Below are 23,862 nucleotides of genomic sequence, written 5' to 3'. Positions count from 1 at the left end.
CTTGTCTTTGCATTTTCTTTCATATGACAAAAAATTTTAATTTTAATAAAGTCCAAATAACCATTTTTTCATGTATGGATTGTGCTTTTGGGATAATATAGATTTCTAATCACATTTCTTTGTTCATGTCTTTTTGCATGGAGTAACATTTCTCCTAATTAGCAGCCTCAGTCACAAAGGCTGAGAACAAATAAACAAAAACTGCCACTAATATTGTTTAATGGGTACAGAGTTTCAGTCTGGGAATACTAGAAAAGTTCAAGAGACAGATGGTGATGATGATTGCATAACAACATGAATTTACTTAATGCTACTAACCTAACACTTAGAAAACGGTTAAAATGGTAAAATTTTGTTACCATAATAATATAACTTTACCATAATAAAAAGGAAAAACTGCAACCAAGCAACAATATGTCAGGGATGTCTATGTTCCAAAGCTCATACATATTTGTTAAAACACTTCAAGCAGTACTGAAACCAATGCAATGGAGCCAAAGATTCACTTTGGATCCATGGAAGATGAATGAAGATTCTTTTCCAAGATGAAAAATAGCCAGACAAAATGAGCCATGTAGAAAAGTTGTCTCTTTTAGTCCTCATACTCATAAGGCAGATAGTATACTACGCTTTTTTCTTTAAAAAAAAAAGATTTTATTTATTCATTCATGAGAGACACAGGGAGAGAGAGTCAGAGACACAGGCAGAGGGAGAAGCAGGTTCCTCGCAGGGAGACCAATGTGGGACTCGATCCTGGAACTCCGGGATCACGCCCTGAGCCTGAGCCAAAGGCAGATGCTCAACCACCCGGGCATCCCCGCTTCTTTCACAATAAAAAGAGCTGAGGCTTGGAGGGCAAAGTTGCCTGTTCAAGGTCATACTTGAGTCAGTAAATCAAGGAGTGAAGATGAGTAGAAGCTACCAGACAATCCAATCCCAGAGCTCTAACTGTAGACCATTCCCTGTACTACCTCTAAATCTCTGAATAACTCTCTCTTCAGCTTTTATGTTTAAAATTTTTTAAGTTTTAAGAATTACAAATAATTTAACAAACATTCCTTGGGGATTGTTGAATGTAATTTCACTACATTGGTTTCCCACAATACATTGAACAAAGATAAGCTACATGTTATTTTACTTTGCAATGGAGTAGATAACAACTCTAATCTGAAGTCAAAAGACCTCATGTCAAATCCTGGCTCTGGCTTTGTGCTGAAATAACTTACACATTTTAGTTCATATGAATGAAATTTCCAACTTGGGGTGATAAAATCATAGCACTAGAAACTTGTTCACTCAAATGTGCTGCTTTTCTCATCTTGAGGTTTCAAGATATAGGTAAGTTCACTGATACTGTGAAGACCTAGTAATGCTTAGAATACTTTGAATCTCTATAAAAGTTAGCTATTAATTGTAGGGTGGGGATTTTTTTGCTATTATTGTTTATAAAAAAGAGTTACCTTGGACAAATCTATAAAATATAAGTATTTAAGAGCACGTATTCCAGAATCAGTCTACCTTGGTTTGAATCCTGGCTCTGTCATTTGCTGAATTTAAAGCCCTGGACCTGTTAATTTGTCTCTTTAAGCTTCAGTTTTCCACAGCTGAAAAATAAAAATTATTAAAACATTGCTGTAAGAATAAAATGAAACAATCTATGCAAATTGCTTAGTACAGTCCTTCATATGCAGTAAGCCATCAGTGCACATGAACTGGGTTTTGGGTTTTTTTTAAGATTTCATTTATTTATTCATGAGAGACACAGAGAGAAAGGCAGAGACATAGGCAGAGGGAGAAGCAGGCTCCCTGTGGGGAGCCAGATGTGGGACTCGATCCCAGGACCCCGGGATCATGCCCTGAGCAGAAGGCAGATGCTCAACCCCTGAGCCACCTAGGCATCCCGAACTGCTATTGTTTTTTTATTAGCAATGTCAAAATGTGCCTATAGCATTAGGAATCAAATAATAAAAAGGGCATTTTGCAAATCTGCAGAGACAGCAATACTCTAATCAATTCTTAGAGAACTGTCACATCTCTTATTTGATACTCATAAACATTGACCTCTCCATTACAAGCTACCCTCTGCCAGTCTCTTAATATCACAATCTTTTTGTTTTACACTTTACCATACTGTTTATCACTACTTGATATCTATGTACTTTAATTATCTACTATCTGTCTTCCCCTTCCAAAATGTAAGCTCCATAAAAGTAGGGAGGCATAGTGTTTAAAAACAGACTTGAGAGCCAGACTGTTTGATTCCTATTTCTGCCACTTGCTATGTGTCCTTGGGCATGTTACTTAAGTTCTGTGCCTCAGTTTCCTTATCTATAAAACAGAGATAACAACATCTGTTCCCACAGGGTTGTAATGAGAATTATAAGACTTAATATATATAAAGCACTTAGCAAAACAGTAAGCACTCAATAAATGCTATTATTATTGACCTGTCATTCCAGTAGCCTGAGTAGTCCTCAGCACAGAGCAGGCACCCAATAAATATTAACCTAGTAAAATAATAATAAGAGCTTAATGATCCAATTGGAGCCAGTCTTATAGTTCAAGACATCCCTAAAAGAGTTGGAAGCAAAGAAGAGGGACTGGGAAAGGTGCTTTCTGCAGGGTCAAAACCTCTGTTCTGACCCCATCTTCCACCCTAAGTATTAAAGCCTGCTAATCACCATGGGGCATGATGTAAATTCTAGAGCTGCCTTTGGCAACTAGGAAGTCCCTGGGCACCACATCTCCTTTCTCAACATTCATCAAGAGGTTACCATGAACAGTATTTTGCACATATTACCTCATTTAATCCTTACAACAATCTTGAGGTAAATACTATAATTACCTCCATCTTACAGATGAGAAAACTAAGGTAGAAATAGGTTAAATAACTTGTTCACAGCCACATTATTCCCCAGGGTAGGATGGGGAAACAAGCAAGAGGATCACCTTAGTGTAGCAGGAAACAGAAGAGACCTGAGGGGTCCAACCCTGTTCTATCAGTTTTTATTTTTTTTAAAGATTTTACTTATTTATTCATGAGAGACAGAGAGAGAGGCAGAGATACAGGCAGAGAAAGAAGCAGGCTCCCTGCAGGGAGCCCGATGTGGAACTCAATCCTGGGATCCCAGGATCTTGCCTTGAGCCAAAGGCAGGCACTCAACCACTGAGCCACCTAGGTGTCCCTGTTCTGTCAATTTTTAAAACATTTCCTTTATTTTCAGCCATGGGTCTCCTCCTCACCTTTCAGTAATAAATACTTATCTCCAAATTCTGAACCTCTCATGGGTAATATGATAAAAGACCTCACTTTCATTGATATCTCCCTCTGCAGGCAAGATTCCCCCTCTTCTGTTTCCTATGTTCCACTTATGTGTTTAAACCTTTCGTCTGGTGATGTTCCTCTTCTGTTCTCTTTGTCCTTGTGGGTTTAAGCCTTTTAAAATGTCTTTACTATCGGGATGCCTGGGTAGCTCAGTGGTTGAGCATCTGCCTTTGGCTCAAGGCATGATCCCAGAGTCCCGGGATCAAGTACATCGGGCTCTCTGCGTGGAACCTGCTTCTCCTCCCTCTTCTTATGTCTCTGCCTCTCTCTGTGTGTCTCTCATGAATAAATAAAATCTTTTTTAAAATTTGTTTACTATATCATATTAGTGGAGTTTGAGACAGACAAGAGCTAAACATGTATGGTTGGGTGGCCATATTTAACTCCATATACTACTTTTATGATTTTTTTTTTCAAATAAAGATTTAAAAACTGGAAGATGATGCTGATAGTAGGTAGAAATATGGGTAAAGGGGAAGATAATAAAAGGGAAAAGTAATTAAAAGTTACTGAGTTACTATTATATGCCAAGGATTTTAAAATACTATAATCCTAACAACCATGTTAAACTGTCCTCCTTGGGATCCCTGGGTGGCGCAGCGGTTTAGCACCTGCCTTTGGCCCAGGGCGCGATCCTGGAGACCCGGGATCGAATCCCACGTCGCGCTCCCGGTGCATGGAGCCTGCTTCTCCCTCTGCCTATGTCTCTGCCTCTCTCTCTCTCTCTGTGTGACTATCATAAATAAATAAATAAATAATTAAAAAAAATAAAAATAAAAAAATAAACTGTCCTCCTTGGGCACTTGATGGGATGAGCACTGGGTATTATACTATATGTTGGCAAATCAAACTTCAATAAAAACAAATGGAAAAAAATAAACTGCTCTCCTTTTGAATATGAAATTCAAGTTCAGAATAATGAGAGCTTCTTTGCCTAATGCCAAGAAGCTAATGAATGATAGAGTCTGATTCTAAGTCACATCTCTTAGACTCCCCAAAAGTATGTCCTTTCCTCTACTTGATTTGTCTAGAAACAACAGTTCAGGCAAAAGATGAGGGCCTGAACTAAGATAACAGTCATTAAAGTTGAAATAGGGAGTGGGTTCAAGAGATTCTTTGCATATACTATAGCAGCAGTATAGCACTGCTCTCAAGTACTCAACTATAAACAGAACACTAGTGATCAGCTTTGTACAGGTATTTGCAAATACTAATATTCACACATGGCATTTTGGTGACAAATACAATTTAACATGAATGTCCAACTTCACTCATTCTGAAAAGACACACAAACAGTATCCCCCCTCCCAAACAAACATTAAACTTTCCAATTCTTTCCATTTCTCCTACTTCCTTATCATTTCCTAGCTGTTTTTTGCTTCTGTTTCTTCTGAGTAGCTATTCTTTTGATTCTGGTCCCCAAAGTTCTATAGAATCCCCTCCCTCTGGTCCCCTACCTGGTGCAAACACATACATTCTAGCAACGTTTCCTCCCCAAGTTAAAACTGCAACTGGTTATCCTGTCCTGAAATAAGTGTTGACTAGGTGCCTTAACAGTGAATCAAGAAAAAAAATATCAATTGAGTGCCTATTTCTCTGAAACATATGATAGGTCTCAATAAGTATTTACTGAATTTAAAATGGGTTATTTATTTATTATTTTTCAATTTAAAAATGGGTTCCTTGAGTGCAACTTACAGAACATGGAAACAGTGGGTTTTCTGTGTTTGGCAGCAGCAGTCCTAGCAAGGGGCTTCGTATGGGTTTGGGACTCCAGGGAACAAATGAAAAGTCAGGAGCTGGCTGGCATGCTAGGAGATGGAAGCAGGACCTTCCTGGTGATCCCGCACCTCAATGATAAAGCCATGTTCTTTGTTCCCACTGTGCTATGCCCGGCCTGCCTAAAATACTGGCTGTCCTTGCTCTGCTTCTGTGCAGGGTTCTCTGTTGTAGGGCACTCAGTGAATATACCAAAGGCCCCTTCTCTGGGTGCTTCACTGAGAATCAGTGGCCCTAGCTTGTAGACTGTAGCAGCCAGCTTCCTAGGTGGATTGGGAGATGTCACCAGCTTGCGTACTTCATTGCCAGCAGGATTGGGGAGCATAAGAGAACTATTCACATTTTGTTCCATTTAATACCTACATTTCTGTTGGGAACTATGACTGTACTCATTCTGTGGAACTTTTTTATGTGAAAGGACCAAGAATAATGATCTTGGGATGCCTGGGTGGCTCAGCAGTTAGGCGTATCTGCTTTCGCCCCAGGATGTGATCCTGGAGTACCGGGATTGGATCCTGCGTCGGGCTCCCTGCATGGAGCCTGCTTGTGTCTCCCTCTGCCTCTGCCTATGTCTCTGCCTCTCTCTTTCTGTATGTCTCATGAACAAATAAATAAAAATCCTTAAAAAAAAGAATAATGATCTTACTATGGGACGCCAAACAGAATCTAGGCTGTATCATGCCTGCCTAACCCTTAAAATTTTACTACTAAAGATAGCAAAGGACCTTCCTGCTGCTTTTAAAATCCATTTTGTGGGGTGCCTGGGTGGCTCAGTTGGTTAAGCATCTGACTTCAGTTCAGGTCATGATCTCACAGTCCTGAGATGAAACTTCATATCCAGCTCCCTGCTTGTGGGGAGTCTGCTTCTCCCTCTCCCTCTGCTACTACCCTGTCTCTCCTTGCATGCTTACATGCATGCACATGTGCACTCTCTCAAAATCTAAAAAAAGAAAAAAAAGAAAAAGAAAAAATCAATTAAAATAAAATAAAATCATTTTGTGCTATTAAGATGCATATGTCAAATTGAAGAGAGAGACTCAGATCATTAGATTAGAAAATAATTTTAGAATCCAACATCCACCATCTTTCAATGAAGAGGCCTTTCATTTTTTTTGAAAAGGCCTTTCTTTTTTTTTTAAACATTTCATTTATTTATTCATGAAAGACACACACACACACACAGAGAGAGAGAGAGAGAGAGAGGCAGAGACGCAGGCAGTGAGAGAACCAGGCTCCATGCAGGGAGCCTGATGTGGTACTCAATCCCGGGTCTCCAGGATCACACCCTGCACCGAAGGCAGGTGCTAAACCACTGAGCCACCCAGGGATCCCTGAAGAGGCCTTTCAAAGATGACTTTACCATACAGAAAAGATGGACTGAGAAAACAAAAATTGACCCTGACGCTGAATTACAATAATAATTGCACAACTGCATAAATGAACTATTCATAGACAATGGGTGAATTTTATGGTATGTAAAATTATACCTCAATAAGCTACTTTTAACCAAAAAATGGGTTCCTTGAACAGTTGTTTCTCAGTTGATTTTGAAGATGAACCATGTTTTCTCATAGAAAGAACATTATACATGATAGCTAGGTTCACATATTGATCTTCAGAAGTTTCTTGGCTAGGTTCACAGATTGATCTTCAGAAGTTTCTTGGCAATAATGAAGCTAGATTATATATTAATAGTATTTTAGCACTGACTTTTATGAAGCAATGCACAGTGAGTTCCAATTAGGAAATCAAGATGCCAACAGACACTTATCTCCTATTTACATTTTCAGCTCTAAAAAAGATGCCTCTGCCCCATGCAGGCAGTGATAGGGGTAAGTGATGCTTATCTTCAACAACAATAACAAGTGAACTCATGCCAGGTCTTTCATAGATAATTAAGTCAGGTCCTGGTATTCTTTTTTATTTTTTATTTATTTATTTATTTATTTTTTTATTTATGATAGTCACAGAGAGAGAGAGAGAGGCAGAGACACAGGCGGAGGAAGAAGCAGGCTCCATGCACCGGGAGCCTGATGTGGGATTCGATCCCGGGTCTCCAGGATCGCGCCCTGGGCCAAAGGCAGGCGCCAAACCCCTGCGCCACCCAGGGATCCCAGGTCCTGGTATTCTGCTTAGGAAAGCAATATATTACTGAATGAAATACTTGATATATTTTACAAGGTCTTTTACACAAAATCTTCAATATAAAAATAGTTTTGGGGCACCTGGGTGGCTCAGTCAGTTAAGCATCGGACTCTTGATTTCAGCTCAGGTCCTAATCTCAGGGTCCTGGGATGGAGCCCCGTGTCAGACTCCTCACTCAGTAGAGTCGGCTTGTCTCCCTCTCCCTCTCCTCCTGTTCATGTGCTCCCTTGAATGCTCTATCCCTTGCTCTTAAATAAAACAATCTTAAAAAAAATAGTTTTGAGTGAATTAATTCTGATGCACTGCTGATGGGAACACAAACTAAAACCCTGTAGGGTTTCTAAAAGATAATTTGGCAATATTTATCAAAGCCTGAAAATATGCATGCCCTTTCAACACAGAAATGCCAATTTTTTAATTTATTTATTTTACAGAGAAGGAGAGAGAGAGAGAGAAAGAACAAGTAGGAGGAGTGGCAGGCAGAAGGAGAGGGAAAAGCAGACTCCCCACTGAGCAGGGAGCCCAATGCAGTGCTCGATTCCAGGACCCTGGGATCAAGACCTGGGCCAAAGACAGATGCTTACCTGAGTAAGCCACCCAGGTGCCCCACTTTTGGAAGAATTTATATCATAATCTTAACAACAGCTACTACTTAGATGATAGAATTAGGGTAATAATCACTTTCTTCATTCATTCAGTCACCAAATATTTATTAAATTCCTACTATATTTCAAGTACTATTCTAGATGCTGGTGATAGAGCAAGTGAAGAACATAGACACAGTTTACACCGTCATGGAGCTTACATTCTCATGTGGGAGATGGACAGTAAGCCAACAAAGTAATATATAAAATCAAGTAGTGATGTTATAAAGAAAAAAACAAAACCCTGTAAAGACAGATATCAAAATATTGCCTAGATTTTGTTTTTACATTGACCATTTACTAATTTTCTAATAAGAAAAAAAGTATTTCTACTTTTAAAAAAGTTAATGTATTTCAATGATACATTTGGAGGATTCATACATTAATAAGGGACTGGACCAAGACACATTTAAGACCTCTGAATGACTAAAATTTAAAGGGTAGACTTCAGTTCTCTGGAAAATTCACTTCTGTGAAATTCCTCATTCCTCACCGATGCTTAGTAAAAGGTACTACAGATCACAAAGACCCTGGACTGCACTGGAGGCTCAATTTCATGGGATCTTCAGAGGCTCACTTAAAACTTCTCTACAGATGAGCCTATTAAACCCCAAAAAAGCTATTTACTTTCAATTCCAAAACTGTAGATCTACAACTCCAGAGACATTTGTTGAGATCACTTTATGGAGATAAAAAAAAAAAAAAACTATTACTTTTTAAAAATGTATATAGTGAGCCAAGGCTTTCCTTGGTTCTCTGAAACCATGAAAGGTTTTGTTGTTGTTGTTGTTGTTGTTGTTGTTGTTGTTGCTTTAAAAAGATTTTACTGGGATGCTTGGGTGGTTCAGCAGTTGAGCTTCTGCCTGTGGCTTGGGTATGATCCTGGGTCTGGGGATGAGTCAGGGAGCCTGCTTCTCCCTCTGCCTATGGCTCTGCCTCTTTCTGTGTGTCTCTCATGAATAAATGGATAAAATCTTTAGAAATAAAAAATAAAAAGATTTTACTTATTTGTTTGAGAGATGGAGAGCGAGAGCACATGAACGAGGGCGGGGGGCAGAGGAAGAGGGAGACTCCACACTGAGCAGGGAGCCCAAGATGTGTCTTGATCCCAGGATCCCAAGATCATGACCCAAACTCTAAGGCAGACGCTCAACGACTGAGCCACCCAAGGGTTCTTTTAAGGCAAAAGAGTCTATAATAAAGGCAAAAGGGATCTAGAGTTGAAAGCACAGAGACATGAGCAGAATATTCTGGAAGTCCAAAGGAGTAAGTTTCAAAGTGCAGCCTCCATTGATAAGTAAAAATATGTATAAAGTGTTTGAAATTACAAATACATCTAGGTATCATAGACCCTCCTATCAAGAGAAAAAAAAGCATGGGAATTGATGATGACTATTTTAGTGACCTATCTCTCCTCTGGACAAGTCTTCCTCTTAACTAACAAACTACACTCAGAAAACTGTGAAGCAGAGTTAGAGGTATAGCTAATGACACCAGGAGACAAGTACACACAGGGATGAGATCTATAATTTTGGCTTCATTAATACTGTTAAATCAGCCAAACCATAAACGTATCACATAGATTTATATCACCAACACCATGCACACTAACATTTAACTTGTGTTGAAGGAAACTGTAATACTCAGTACATGTGGTATATCTTGGTGACTCATCTTGCTGATTATGCAAAAATATCTCCCCTATCAGGTAAGAATATAATTAATCTTTCCAGGACTTAAAAAAAAAGTAGTTAAAATATTGGTAGAAAAACTATTTTGTCTTGGGGCACCTGGGTGGCTCAGTCAGTTAAGCATCTGCCTTCAGTTCAGGTCATGATCTCAGGGTCCTGGGATCGAGCTCCACAGGGAGCCTACTTCTCCCTCTCCCTCTGCCACTTGCCCTGCTTGTGCTCTCCCTCTCTTTTACTCTCTCCCTCAAATAAATAAAAAAAATTTTTTTTAACTGTTTTGTCAGGGATCCCTGGGTGGCTCAGCAGTTTAGCGCCTGCCTTTGGCCCAGGGCGTGATCCTGGAGTCCCAGATCCTGGAGGATCTAGTCCTGCATCAGGCTCCTGGTATGGAGCCTGCTTCTCCCTCTGCCTGTGTCTCTGCCCACCCACCCCACTCTATGTCTATCATGAATAAATGAATAAGATCTTTAAAAATAAATGAATAAAAATAAAAGGTTTTTTTAAAAAACTGTTTTGTCTTAATTCTTAGAGATGGAATATTTGTATGCAATGACTAAAACATAAAAATATGTATCTATTTTTCAAAATAGTTTAACTACTCCTAACATCCATATTTTTCATATTTTTTTATCAAACCAAGGTTCAAAGAACAATTTTCAGTATGAAGCAAGCAGACACCCTGTAAATATAGTCCAGATCTATATCCCCACCCACACCCAACCCCTTAATTCCTTTAATGACCTGTTTAATACACTTCAGTTAACGAAGGTGAAAATCTGATAACATTCTCTCCTGTTCAAAGTTCAATCACCATCAGAACATATAAGGATGAAAAACTATGTACTAGGAATGTCCGGGGAGTTCAGCTTTTAAAAAGAGACTAGAAGTTCCAAATTGTCAAAAGCAACTGTTTAGCTGGGTATTTTTTTTGATACAGATAAATGAGAATGAATTCAGAAAAGGCCTATATCATTCCATACCCTTTAGAGTTTTTAACTGGGAAGTTTCAACTGCTTTGTTTTTTTGTTTTTTAAGTAGGCTCCACACCCAACATGGGGCTTGAACTCATGAAACCTGAGCCAGCCAGGCACCCCTCAAGTGCTTTGTTATCACAAGCAAGCAGAAGCCATAATAATACACAATAATGAGTTTGATGGAAATGCATGGATTAACCTGAAAAGCTTCACATCATTATTAGAAACCAAGTTCATAAAAAGTGGATAGAGCATGAGCAATATAAAAAGACAAAAGGAAATAAAATGCCAGTTGAACAGAGAAGAAAAATTGTGTGTGGGAACAGGAAAACAGGTTTGCCTAGTCAAAATTGAGGGTGTAGGTGAAAATAGAATATCACAAAAGAAACAACAACAACATATCCTTACATTCACACAGCACATTTCTGTTTACAAAGAAGTGCTTCATAAATTATTTCATTAGAAACAGCAAGTATATTCATTAAGCAATTCATTAATTTGATATACATTAAAGAGAACATCTTTGGCACCAGACAGAGTTGGACTTGAATCTAAATTTTGCACCTTAGTAGCCGTATGACTTTCAGCAAATTGAGCTGTTTGATACACAATTTTCTCATTTAAAAACATAGATAACTCACTCATGGGACTGTTGAGAGAAACATTATGAGGTAATACATGTAAAGTGCCAGGCTCATAATTCCATTTCTTCTTCACCTTACTGATACTGCCAAGTTCCTAGTATCTTCTAGATTCTATACTAGGCCCAGCTGGATAAAAAAAGTGAATGAATACAACATAGGCTCTGCCTTCAAGGAGTTTAGCAATGCATGCTACACTGGTGATCTAAAGGATGAAGGAAGGGAGTTCAGTGAAGACTTCATAGAAGAGATACTTTGTGTCTTTTTTTCCTTTAAAATATAACGAATAATCAAAAAAATATATATATAAGGAATAAACATCAACTAGAGAAAAATATAAAACATAGATAAGCAAATATAAAAATAAACAACAAATCAATCTACTACCAAGAGATAACTACATTAACATTTTGAGGTAGGGGTGTGTGTGTGTGTTGTGTTAGTTTAGGAGATAGTTAAACACACACAGTTTTAATAAAAATTATGTACTGTGTTTCTTTTCATTCAAACTAAAATTTTTGTCAGTGAATAATAAATAATAGTACTTAATATTTTTGTCAGTGAATAATAATAAATAATAGTACTTAATATTTTTTACTATTTTAATCTTCACAACTTAATGGGATAGGTACTAATATTATCTCCATTTACAGATGATGAAATTGAGACAGAGAGGTTAAGGAACTTTCCCAAGGTCACACAGCTAGTAAGTGACAACCAAAATCTGAACCCAGTAAGTTTGATCCAGAGTCTGTGCTTTTATTTTTGAGAGAGAGAAGAGAGCAGGAGGAGCAGAGGGAGAGGGACAAGCAGACTCCCCCAATAAGCGTGGAGCTAAAGCAGGGTTAGATCTCACAACCCTGAGATCAGGACCTGAGCTGAAACCAAGAGTCTGACACTTAACCCACTGTGCCACCCAGGTACCCCTACCATAAACTTTTAAAAGAGTATAGCCCAGAAAGGAAATGATTAGGGACTAAATGGAGATACAGAAGAGGGAGAAATGTTGATAAATATCAAGAACTAGACAACAGGGGGGCCTGGCTAGCTCAGTTGGCTTAGCATGTGACTCTTCATCAATGGGGGTTGTAAATTCAAGCCCCATATTGAGCATAGGGCTTACTTAAAAGAAAAAAAGTAACTAGACAACAGACTTGGTAACCTGACTCAATGTCGGGGCAAGGAAAAAAATAATTCTTGGGTTTCTAGGTAGAGAGGAGTGGCATTATTAGTTTCCTTTTATAGACAGAAACAAAGGCCCAGAAACACTAATTTGTCCAAGGTACAGTTTGTTAATAGCAGAAATGGAACTTAAACTCTAGACTATCTCCAAAGTCAGTACTCTTTTTTTTAAGATTTCATTTATTTATTCATGAGAGATACAGAGAGAGAGGCAGAGACACAGGCATAGGGAGAAGTAGGCTCCATGCAGGGAGCCTGATGTGGGACTCTATCAAGATCACACCCTGAGCCGAGGGCAGACGCCCAACCACTAAGCCACTCAGGCATCCCTCAAAGTCAGTACTCTTTCCACTACAAGAAAACACATCAAGAAAGAATATTATGCTACATTTTATATAGCACTCTATAATCTATAAAGTGATTTCAACATTATTTCACTTGATACTCTTAACCTATGAGTGAGGGCAGGTATCACCATTTTACTGATGAGTACACTTAAATAGAGTAAGAAACATGATGTAACCCTTAAAATCCTCAAAGATCTAAATTTCATCTGTTGGATTACAGAAGAGCCTCAAGGTGGGAAGTGAGATTCAAGTGATGAGCTTGGGACTACCTGGGCTGCTGAATGTTGTAGGTATTGAGAAGAAAAAGGGGCTAGAAATAGAAATGGTTTGGGTAGGTTTCAAGACAGCCTATTGTATAAGTCCACATCATAATATTTATAGACTTACATATATTTATAATATTTATGGACTAACAATGTGATTGCTGCCCCCAGAGTTGTGTAAGACAATAGCCCTAGATGAAAAAAAGAAGTCTCCAACCTGCAGATCAGGATCTACTGGTAGGTCTAGGAATCTTGCTTCATGGAGCCCCAAGGTGGCTTCCAATAATGTTTTCTCCACTTTGCTACAACCCCTTTCTGCCACACATCCCAGCTAACATTCCCAGAGTGAAAGGGAGAACAGTACAGCCAGCAACTACTTCTCAGGAACTACAATGATTGTATCTGCTCTAATCTCAAGACTCAGATTAAAAGAAGGTCCACCAGGAGCACTGGCTGGCTCACTCAGTAGAGCACATAACTCTTGATCTCAAGGTTGTGAGTTCAAGCCTCGTTTTGGGCGTGGAGCCTACTTTCAAGAGAGAGAGAGAGAGAAATAAAAAGAAGGCCTTCCATATAATAAGGTTGGAGATCACCTTGATAAAGGATTGGGAAGAGATGAAAATGGTCTGATGTAATCAATCATTTCTACTTATCTGGCAGGAAAAAATTCTAGAAAGTGCCAGAATAACAGTATTCTGTTAAACCTCCTTAGAATATGATCACACTTATATTAAATCCAAAGGTAACAAGAAACAAAAGGCAGATCATAACAAGCATTCATTTGGTAATCCACTCATGCCTTAAACCAATTGAGAGAACCCTAACACAGATTATAGACAAAACTTACTATATCAGCTTCTGACCAAGTTATGTTTAGGTAAAATACAAAACTTGGACAGAATAATCTAGTCGGATGCTTCAAATATAGAAGATAATCTGAAACTGACCAGATGATTCAAATGTAGAATAAAACCTAAAATAACATCGGTAGTCCTCAAGTGGTCATGTCAAGCAACTGCAGTTAAGTTTCTTTTCCTCATATCTGGACAAAGAAAACACACTATTCTTAAAGGAACACAACTGAAAACAAAGGCGAAGCAAATGTACTCTGTATCTTGAAGATATTTCTGATAGCATTCTACCAACCATCACAGAGTGTATTTCTTTCTCTTGCCTAACCTCCTTCTTGCACTTCCACTGACACATTGCTCTCTAGTGCTACTTGGTGCTACTAGGGTTACTAATCCCAGCTGCTCTGTGTAAATATTATTTTATTGCTTACATAGTCCTGTCATTAAGAAAACTTAATACAAAATTCTAAACTCAGGGGGCACTTGAGTGACTCAGTTAAGCATCTGACTCTTGATTTGGGCTCAGGTCATGATCTCAGGGTCATGAGCTGAGGCCTGCATGGGGCTCCAAGCTGAGCATGGAGTCTGCTTAAGATTCTCTTTCCCTCTCCCTCTGTCCTGCACCTCACATGCGCTTTCTCTCTCTCAAAAAAAAAAAAAATCTAAACTCAGGTAACAAATTAGAATGAAAATGGGATCAAATTGAGGCCTATGACTCCAAAGCCCATGCATGCTAACCCTCTCCAAAACACCCTATCCAAGGAATTTACCACAGATTAAATAGCTGCTCAAAGCATTCAAAAGATGGCTGTATTAGAAAATCCTAGTCTTCCAGGCAGCCCGGGTGGCTCAGCGGTTTAGCGCCTGCCTTCAGCCCAGGGTGTGATCCTGGAATCCTGGGATCGAGTCCCACGCCAGGCTCCCTGCGTGGAGCCTGCTTTTCCCTCAGCCTGTGTCTTTGCCTCTCTCTCTCTCTCTCATGAATAAATGAATAAAATCTTTAAAAAACAAAGAAAATCATAAAAGCAAATCATAGCTACCCAAGTAACTGCTGAGTTAATCAATGAACCCAAGTCCCACCTCCTCCATGAAAAACATGTCAAATACTCATACCCACTTCCTTTTTAAATTCTGAAGACCCTTGGAATCAGCATCATAGTTTAGCACCTAATTACTCTGTAATTGTTTGATATTAGATTTCTTTTTCTGGCTAGACATTGGAGCATATGCCTTATGCTTCTTTGAATATCTTACAGAACCCACATAAACCCTAGATATACAACAAGCACACAATAAACACGTATTCATTGGAGTGCTGACATAGGATCAGCACTATTTTGCAGAGTAGGTTAGACATACATAAAGCCTTCTCTACTGCCTATATTTTGTATTTAATAAATCATTCAGAAGTATGTTTCAGCATTCAGCAATTAGAGAAATAATCCAGAAAAGCTCAATGGCCCAGAGTCTGTAGCTCACTAATTATACAAGTAGATCATCATGAGTTTTCTCAGTAGAGAAGCAGGAAAAGTACATCAGGGTGATTTGACTTGATAACTGTCATAATGAGTTTTGAGATATGATGTTAGCTTACTGTAGGTGTACGTAGACTACTGTGCCCTTCTAATCTGAGTTTTCCATATTTCTGTGGTGTCATTTGGAAACTAAATATTGCCTGCAAGTACTGATTGATCAATATATTTCTCCTACAGTCCACTCAATTTGTATTACTGCAAAACTATAATTTACAATTTTATTATATAGGTAGGTTGCTAACATTACTTTAACAGTAAATAATTTTTTAAAGATTTTATTTATTTATTCATGAAAGACACAGGGAGAGAGAGAGAAACTGGAGGGTATTATGCTGAGTGAAGTAAGTCAACCGGAGAAGGACCAACATTATATGGTCTCATTCATTTGAGGAATATAAAAAATAGTGAAAGGGATTATAGAGGAAAGGAGAGAAAATTAGTGGGAAATATCAGTGAGGGTGACAGAACATGAGAGACTCCTAACTCTGGGAAATGAACAAGCGGTAGTGGAAAGGGAGGTGGGCGGGGGGATGGGGTGACTGGGTAACAGGCACTGAGGGGGGCACTGATGAGCACTGGATGTTATGCTATATAGTTGGCAAGCTGAACACCAATAAAAAAATATACAAAAAATAAATAAAATAAAGTTTTTTAAAAAGAGCCAAATCCTAAGACTGATTCTGAAATTTCTGAAATCTATTCATGGCTTTTTAACATTGCTATAGAGCATTCCAATAAAAATACAAAAACAAAGAGAAAAAAATAAAAAAAGATTTTATTTATTTATTCATGAGAAACACAGAGAGTGGCAGAGACACAGGTGGAGGGAGAGGTAGGCTCCTCGAGAGGAGCCAGATAAGGGACTCAAATCTTGAATCTCGGGACTCTAGGACCACGCCCTGAGCGGAAGGCAGACAATCAACCACTGAGCCACTCAGGCGTCCCTTTTTTTCTTTTTTTTTTTTTTTTGAATAAACATTCTTTCTTTTACAAAAAAGATAAAAATAAACACACAGACCATTTCTCTTTTCTTCATGGGAGACTTAGAAAATACCAAAAAAAAAAAAAAAAAAAAGACTAACCATTTTAAACGTTAGGTCTTTTAGCATATCTTTTTTTAAAAGATTTTATTTATTTATTCATGAGAGACACACAAAGAGAGAGAGAGGCAGAGAGAGAAGCAGGCTCCATGCAGGGAGCCCGATGTGGGACCCGATCCCCAGATCCCGGGACTTCTGGACCATGCCCTGCGCCGAAGGCAGTCACTAAACCTCTGAGCCATCCAGGGATCCCCCTTTTTGCATATCTTTAAATAATGTAATTAGCTAAAAACAAAACTATGAGTCCTTACTTACGAATTTAGTTTGAATGTATCAAGGAAATTCTGAGCCACCAATACTTTATTTTTTTTTATCATCAAATCTATTTGCTCATTCATACTTTCAAAGAAGATAAATGAGTTATTTCTCCCTTTAGGACAAACAAGAAACTTAATTCCAATAGAGTTAATTTTGCACAAATGTCTACTTTAAAAAAAAATACAGTTCCATTATGTAAGGTAAGAACACAGGTTCTGGGCAGCCCGGGTGGCTCAGCGGTTTAGCGCCTCCTTCGGCCCAGGTCATGATCCTGGAGACCTGGGATAGAGTCCCACGTCGGGCTCCCTGAATGGAGCCTGCTTCTCCCTCTGCCTGTGTCTCTGCCTCTCTCTCTCTGTGTCTCTCATGAATAAATAAATAAAATCTTTAAAAAAAAAAAAAAAGAACACAGGTTCTAAGACCAGACTGACTGGCTTTAAATCTCAGCCTAGCCACTTGCCAGGCCTAGAAATAAAATTTGGCCCTATGAAAGAATATGTCAACTCGTACCAAAGTGCAAACTATAGACAAAATACCAGATTCATTGTATCACACCAGAGGAATGATCAGTTCTAGTCTCCTTCATTTCTGTGCACAAAAAAAAAAAAAAAGAAAGAAAAAAGTTTCAAGATCCCATGACTTAATACTTCCCCCAAAGTTAAGAAACAGGCACTTGTGCGTTATTTTTGTAATAAACACAGTGGACACACTCTTATGCAATCCTAATCATACCTTAAATTCAAGGTCAAATAATATACTGCACTAAATAAATTATTATTTTTTCTGTCATCATATAGTGAGTTTAACGCTTTAAAACTATATGAAGGGATGCCTGGGTGGCTCAGTGGTTGAGCATCTGCCTTGAGCCCAGGGCGTGATACCAGGATCCCAAGATGGAGTTCCACATAGGGCTCCCTGCAGGGAGCCTGCTTCTTCCTCTGCCTATGTCTCTGCCTCTTTCTCTCTGTGTCTCTCAATAAATAAAACCTTTAAAAAAAAACTATATGAAGACTACAAAGGTTTTTTATGACTAAAAGTCATCCAATTACCACCTAGCTAGAAACAGAGAAGCCAGATAAAACACTTTGCTTTTGACAGACAATACTTGAAGACATATGACACCAATTTGATTGCTAATACATAAAAACCCACTTACAGCTGTGATTAGAAATTAATACCAAGATACTGCGGCTGTAAGTCTGAACTAAAAACTGATATTTAGAATTAATGGTGAAATGGCATAGTAAAAGAACAGAAAGCATTTGTTGGCCAAAATGAAATTGGTCGTATATAAATAATATTAATAGAATGTTTTAATAATATATTTATTAACAATCAATACAATATACTTTATATTGATAGCATTATTTTTTTCCCATTTTTCTGATAGGTTGTTAGCCTTTTTTTTTTTAAGTAGGCTCCATGCCCAGCATAGAGCCCAATGCAGGGCTTGAATTCACAACCCTGAGATCAAGACCTGAGTTGAGATTGTGTCAGATGCTTAACCGAGTGAGCCACCCAGGCACCCCTTAATAGCATTATTATTAATTGATTTAATAATTCAATTAGATTTCTTAGAGCAAATAATCTTATTATCACAAAAAAGATACCTTTTTTCCTTACCAATATAAGTGCAATGATCAACAAAGGAGATAACACTTGGAACTACTTTACAACCAAGCTTTGTAACCTTTTGTTAGCTCAAGGATCAATTCTTAAGTATTCTCATGACACTAGAAGTCAGCTACAAATTAAATAGTCCTGAGAATTTTCTTTAAAGGGCTCTGCACTATGGAATTCTTTTTCTCTGTCCTTATATCTCTGTTGACAGTTTTTCAGGTCTTAACAGAAGCCCTCTTAATGCTCTCCTCTCCTAAATGGCAGGTAGCACACTGAAATGAACACTCAAGAGAGTGGAAACCATCTTCACAACTCCAAGAATATACAATGCCCTGCAAACTCTCAGATCAGAGTAGAGGAGGGAAGTGATTCCAGTATTTTTCCCTCCCAATCTTTGGGACATCAATGCCCAAGCAGAATCAGCAACAATTACAAGAGCATAAAACAAAACATTTCTTAAAAACAAAATGGCCAAAAAAAAAAAAAAAAAAAAAAAAAAAAAAAAACAAAATGGCCAAGTTAAAACAGTTCCCCTAAGATGTAAAATAACCTATTAATTTCAATTAGTATATTATGAAAATGTACTCCTGAGTATAGGTCTGGAAAATTGGATTTCTGCACTAGAGAATTAGAGTAAAAATAGGTTTAAAAAACATAGCTGTACAATTCTAAATGTGGACAGAAAACATGAGACAAAGTACAATTAACTGGCTCAAAATGGGGATATTTTATCTTCATTTTCTTTAAGGAAAGAAATATTTGTGAAAACTAATGTAATCTACTAATATCCCACACATTTAATTCAACAAAGATATGGAAATCATTTCGATTTTCTAACAGTTCTGAAGAAGCTAGGAACATATTTATAAAACAAGAAACATCCTACCCTTACACTTTAATGAAACACATTCTTAAAGTATTGTGATAGTTTTCTTGCCATACTGCTTCAGCAAGTAACCAAGCAAGTTTTATATCACATTAAATTGACCTGAAGACTGAGATTTGTAAGTAAAAAACATGATTGCTGGGATGGTAAATTGAACCAAAATAGGCTTGTTGCCTCTCTCTCCTGCCCACCACCCACCTCCACCCACACTTTGATTTATGTTTTAAGAAAGATCACAACTTAAAAACAAAACTCTGTAAAACCTTTAACAAAGATGAGTAGAGGGAATTTTAAAATTCCCAAATATTATTCTCACCTGTGCCAGTGCCTGTATCACCTCAGGCAAATCTCTCTTCACAGTTTAATTTCCCAACTGGCAAAAAAATATTATTTTCAGTCATTGGAATGTATCAAAATTCTTGATTAAAGTTTGTCAATACTGGGGCACCTGGGCGGCTCAGTCAGTTGAGCATCTGCCTTGGGCTCAGGTCATGATTTCTGGGTCCCAGGACCCAAACCCCGCCTCAGGCTCCCTACTGAGGGGAGTGTGCTCCTCCGTTTCTCCCATTCTCCCTGCCCCTCCCCTTGCTCCCACCCCACCCCACCCCCGCTCCTGCTCTTTCTCTCATTCTCACACTCTCTCAAATAAATAAATAAAATCTTTTTTAAAAAATAATAAATAAAAAGGATGAGATACGCAAAGTATTCAATCAGTGGGGCTGCTAGAACCCACTGTCTTCATAACTGAACTAAACCAACTTGATTGCATACTCATTTGAGGCCAGGGACTCAGTCCTATTTCTTGTGTATACCTCCTACCACCCCTACACCTTAATATCACCCAATTCAATGTTCTGCACACATTAAGACTCAATACAAAACCATATTTCTGTAGATGAACAGACTCTAAAAAAAAATCAGATGCTGAAAATACGAACTTGTGAACAACAAAAAGAGTTGTTGGTGCTTAGAATAACCTCAACGTCTACAACAAAAAGTGTCAAGGATAAAGATGCCACAGAGATGGAGAATAACTTTACTGGGAAAGGGGCGGAATGAACAAAATGAAATGGAAATAAGAGTGTTCTCTCAGTTTAGCTTATACTCCCAGAGCGAGACAAGAAGAAAAATAATTTTTTTACATTATTAATCGTCATCAGTCCATACGACTTCCAATACCGGGCACGGACCTTCTTGTACCTTCAACTAATTAGGTAACATAGGCCACTGGATAATCAAGACAGTTCCCCAGGAGAGTACAAGGAAAGTGACTTGGGTCTGGACTCAATCTCCCCTCGATTATCCCCTACTAGGAAGATAAAACGTGAGGGTGGTAAATACGAGAGTCGTGGAGAAGTGAGAGTTTGGAGACTGCCCCTGATTAAAATGACCCCACTACACTCCGTAGTAAAGACTGACAATACAAAACACCTCTCCAGTAGAAGGGGACTACAGGAAGACAATATAGGACTTACCTGGTTTTTCTTTACTATGGTTAAACCTCGCGAGCTATGCAGCTGTGGCAGCCGCAAATCCACACACAGGCTCCGATCTCACACACCGGGAGAAGAAACAGTAGTGGTGGCGTGGAAGGGGGGTTGCGGGGAGGGGGGCGGCGGCGTCAGAGCCGCGGCAGCTGCGGCAGCAGTGGCGGCACTCCCACGGTTTCTCTTCCTCCACCCACCGCCGCCAGGGCCTGTGGCCTTTACTCGTCCTTTCCTCACTCCCCCCCACTTCCGGGTGACGCCCAGGCCGGAAGCAAGGCCTGAGACGCGGAGTGAGGGATGCATCACGTGAAGAGGGACAGGAGCCCCAGAGTTGAGCTTCTCCCGCCCCCTACTGCCCCTGGGTTGACACGCAGCCTGGGGCGGAAGTCTTTTTGGCGCGGCAGAGACCTCTCCTTCCCCCATCACCAAAAACAAAACAAAACAAAACAAAATCCCACCAAAACCTGTATCATCTGTAGTATCCTAACCCCAAGCCAAGAAGTACCATAGACCTGTTTGCAAATCATCTTCTGCATAGTTCAGCCCTTCCCAGCGTGAAATTAACGTGCTGCTGTTACTGTGTAGCCTAACTCCAGTTGCAATTCCAAAACTATGAACTTGCACTCGTCCCTCTATTCAAAAATGATGTCAAAAAATTTATGATTTTTTATTCATGCTTTTGAATTCATAACCTTTATGTGTGTGTTGGAGTTGGGGCAGGCGTCTCACCTCATGCCTACCTTCATATCACCAATCTAAAGCTTTGAACCACTTGCCCATTTATCCATTACTTGTCTATCATTCTAAAAACCTAGAGGATTCCAAGGATGCAAACAATGTTAGAGTATCTACCACCATGAGTTTAGAAAGAAATGAGATGCATAAAATGTTGCAATATGATGCACTGTTACAGAAAGCGTTTGAGAAAAATGTATTCTTTTAATCCTGTTTTCCCATTTTAAGAAATGGTAAAATCCTAATTTTTTTAAGATTTTATTTATTTGAGAGAGACCACAAGCAGGGGGACAGGGTAGAGGGAGAAGCAGACTCCCCGCTGAGCAAGGAGCCCCATGCAGAACTCAATCCCAGGACCCTGGAATCATGACCTGAGTCGAAAGCAGACACTTACAAAGCAGACACTTGGCCACCCAGGCGCCCTAAAATCCTAAGATTTTTAAAACAGTGAATATTAACATTAAGAGGGACAGGCTCCATCTCACTAAATTCGTAGTGAGGTGTGATCTTTTCATATTTCCTTTCATTGAATATCTGTCATGAGATGCATGGGGAAATTATTTTTTTAATCTTTATTTATTTATGATAGTCACAGAGAGAGAGAGAGAGAGAGAGAGAGAGAGAGAGAGAGGCAGAGACATAGGCAGAGGGAGAAGCAGGCTCCGTGCACCGGGAGCCCGATGTGGGATTCGATCCCAGGTCTGCAGGATCGCGCCCTAGGCCAAAGGCAGGCGCCAAACCGCTGCGCCACCCAAGGATCCCGGAAATTATTTTTTCAACTAGAACCATTTGAACCCAGTTCCCCTAAGAAGAGTATCAGGTCTTTATATATATATATAGAGAGACTTTTTAAATTTGTTTGGGGGGGGCAGAGCGCCCATGTACAAGCGGGGGGGGAGGGGCAGAGGGAGCAGAAGCAACTCCCCACAGAGCTGAGCTGGATCCCAGAACCCTGAGGTCATGATCTGAGCCTAAGGCAGATGCCCCAGGCGCCCCTCCCCTAATAATGCCAAACCCAAAATAGTACACTAAGTATAATATTAAATTGGTATTTGTAAAAGGCTTATGAAAGTGGCACACACTAAACATACTTAAGGGTTAAATAAACTAGGGACGCCTGGGTGGCTCAGTAGTTGGGATCCCTGAATCTGTCCCGTGTCAGGCTCTCTGTGGAAAGCCTGCTTCTCCCTGTCTATGTTTCTGACTCTCTGTGTCTCTCATGAATAAATAAATAAATAAATCTTTGGGGAAAAAGGGTTAAATAAACTAATTACATTCCACCTGTTGTGAAATCCCTATTAAGACTTGACAGGCAACATTTAAAATTGCCCACAGATCTAAATTTTAGGCCTACAATTAAGTATTTAAGAAAGAAGTATTCCTTCCTCCTCTATACCCATCCACATAAATATCTTTTAGACTCCTAACCTTCCCAGCCATTAAGTTGTAATTGTCAATGTTCACAAACTTAAGTCATAAATTCAACCCCAAACTTAAAATCTTAAAAATCACATCACATGAAAGTAAGATGACTTTTAAATGGGCTTCCAATTATTAGCCGTCGTTTTTTTTTAACATTTTATTTATTTATTCATGGAGACACAGAGATAGAGTCAGAGACACAGACAGAGGGAGAAGCAGGCTCCATGCAGGAAGCCTGATGTGGGACCTGATCCTGGGACCCCAGGATCACACCCTGGGCTGCAGGCAGCACTAAACCACTAAGCCACCAGGGCTGCCCTAGCCAGTTGGTTTATAACTACAATATTATCAGTTAAGCTTACAAAGAAACTCACTAAAAATGAGAAACTATTAATAAAGCCTTATCAGAGTCTCAAATTCACCAGCTAATTTTTATATAAAGTTTACCATTATGAGCTGCAAGACTATTATGTATATCCTTAGTCGTTGAACTTTTCCCTCACTCTAAAACACCTCCCATCTCTAAGTGCATCATCCCTAACCTCCCTTTATCAATGCATAAGCATACTAACAGTTTTATACATACTATTAACTAGTTTTCAAATAGAAGTGAATATCAAGTAATCAAGTTTTCTGGTGTTGAGCCGATAGTAGGTGCCCCCAAAATGATTATAAAGTGATATTAATATATCTCAAAAAAAGTTAATAGTCACAAGGGTGAGAACTCAATATCTGTTAGTATCTAGTTCTTAATAAGTTTAATGAATTTCTTTTATTAAAGATTTGAGAGAGTGAGTGTATGAGCAAGCTGAGAAGGGGCAGAGGAAGAGAATCCTCAAGCTGACTTCCTGCTGACCACAGAGCCTGACATGGGGCTTGATCTCATAATCCTGAGATCATGACCCAAGTGGAAACCAAGAGTCCGACACCCAAACGACTGAGCCACCCAGGTGCTCCAAGTTTAATGAATTTAAAAG

The 23,862-nt window shown here is 39.1% G+C and overlaps 1 protein-coding gene across 7 annotated transcripts in view; it reads right to left on the bottom strand.

Annotated features, from left to right (window-relative positions):
- The window catches only part of ATP7A (ATPase copper transporting alpha), a 153,518-nt gene extending 132,534 nt beyond the window's left edge, over positions 1–20,984 (bottom strand). For 2 of the 7 annotated variants that reach the window (XM_041741455.1, XM_041741457.1), the window contains exons 1-2: positions 20,717–20,983; positions 1,519–1,604 (exon numbers count right to left, since the gene is read on the bottom strand). The gene's annotated coding sequence lies outside the window, so the exon portion shown is untranslated. Of the gene's footprint in view, positions 1–1,518; positions 1,605–19,557; positions 19,615–20,716 lie in introns of all 7 variants that reach the window. The other 5 variants (XM_041741458.1, XM_041741459.1, XM_041741453.1 and 2 more) reach the window with 3 other exon arrangements.
- Positions 20,985–23,862: the final 2,878 nt, after the last annotated feature.

Source organism: Vulpes lagopus, chromosome X (genome assembly GCF_018345385.1).
Source record: "Vulpes lagopus strain Blue_001 chromosome X, ASM1834538v1, whole genome shotgun sequence".
Lineage (NCBI taxonomy): Eukaryota > Metazoa > Chordata > Mammalia > Carnivora > Canidae > Vulpes > Vulpes lagopus.
This window is presented reverse-complemented; position numbering and strand designations above follow the sequence as displayed.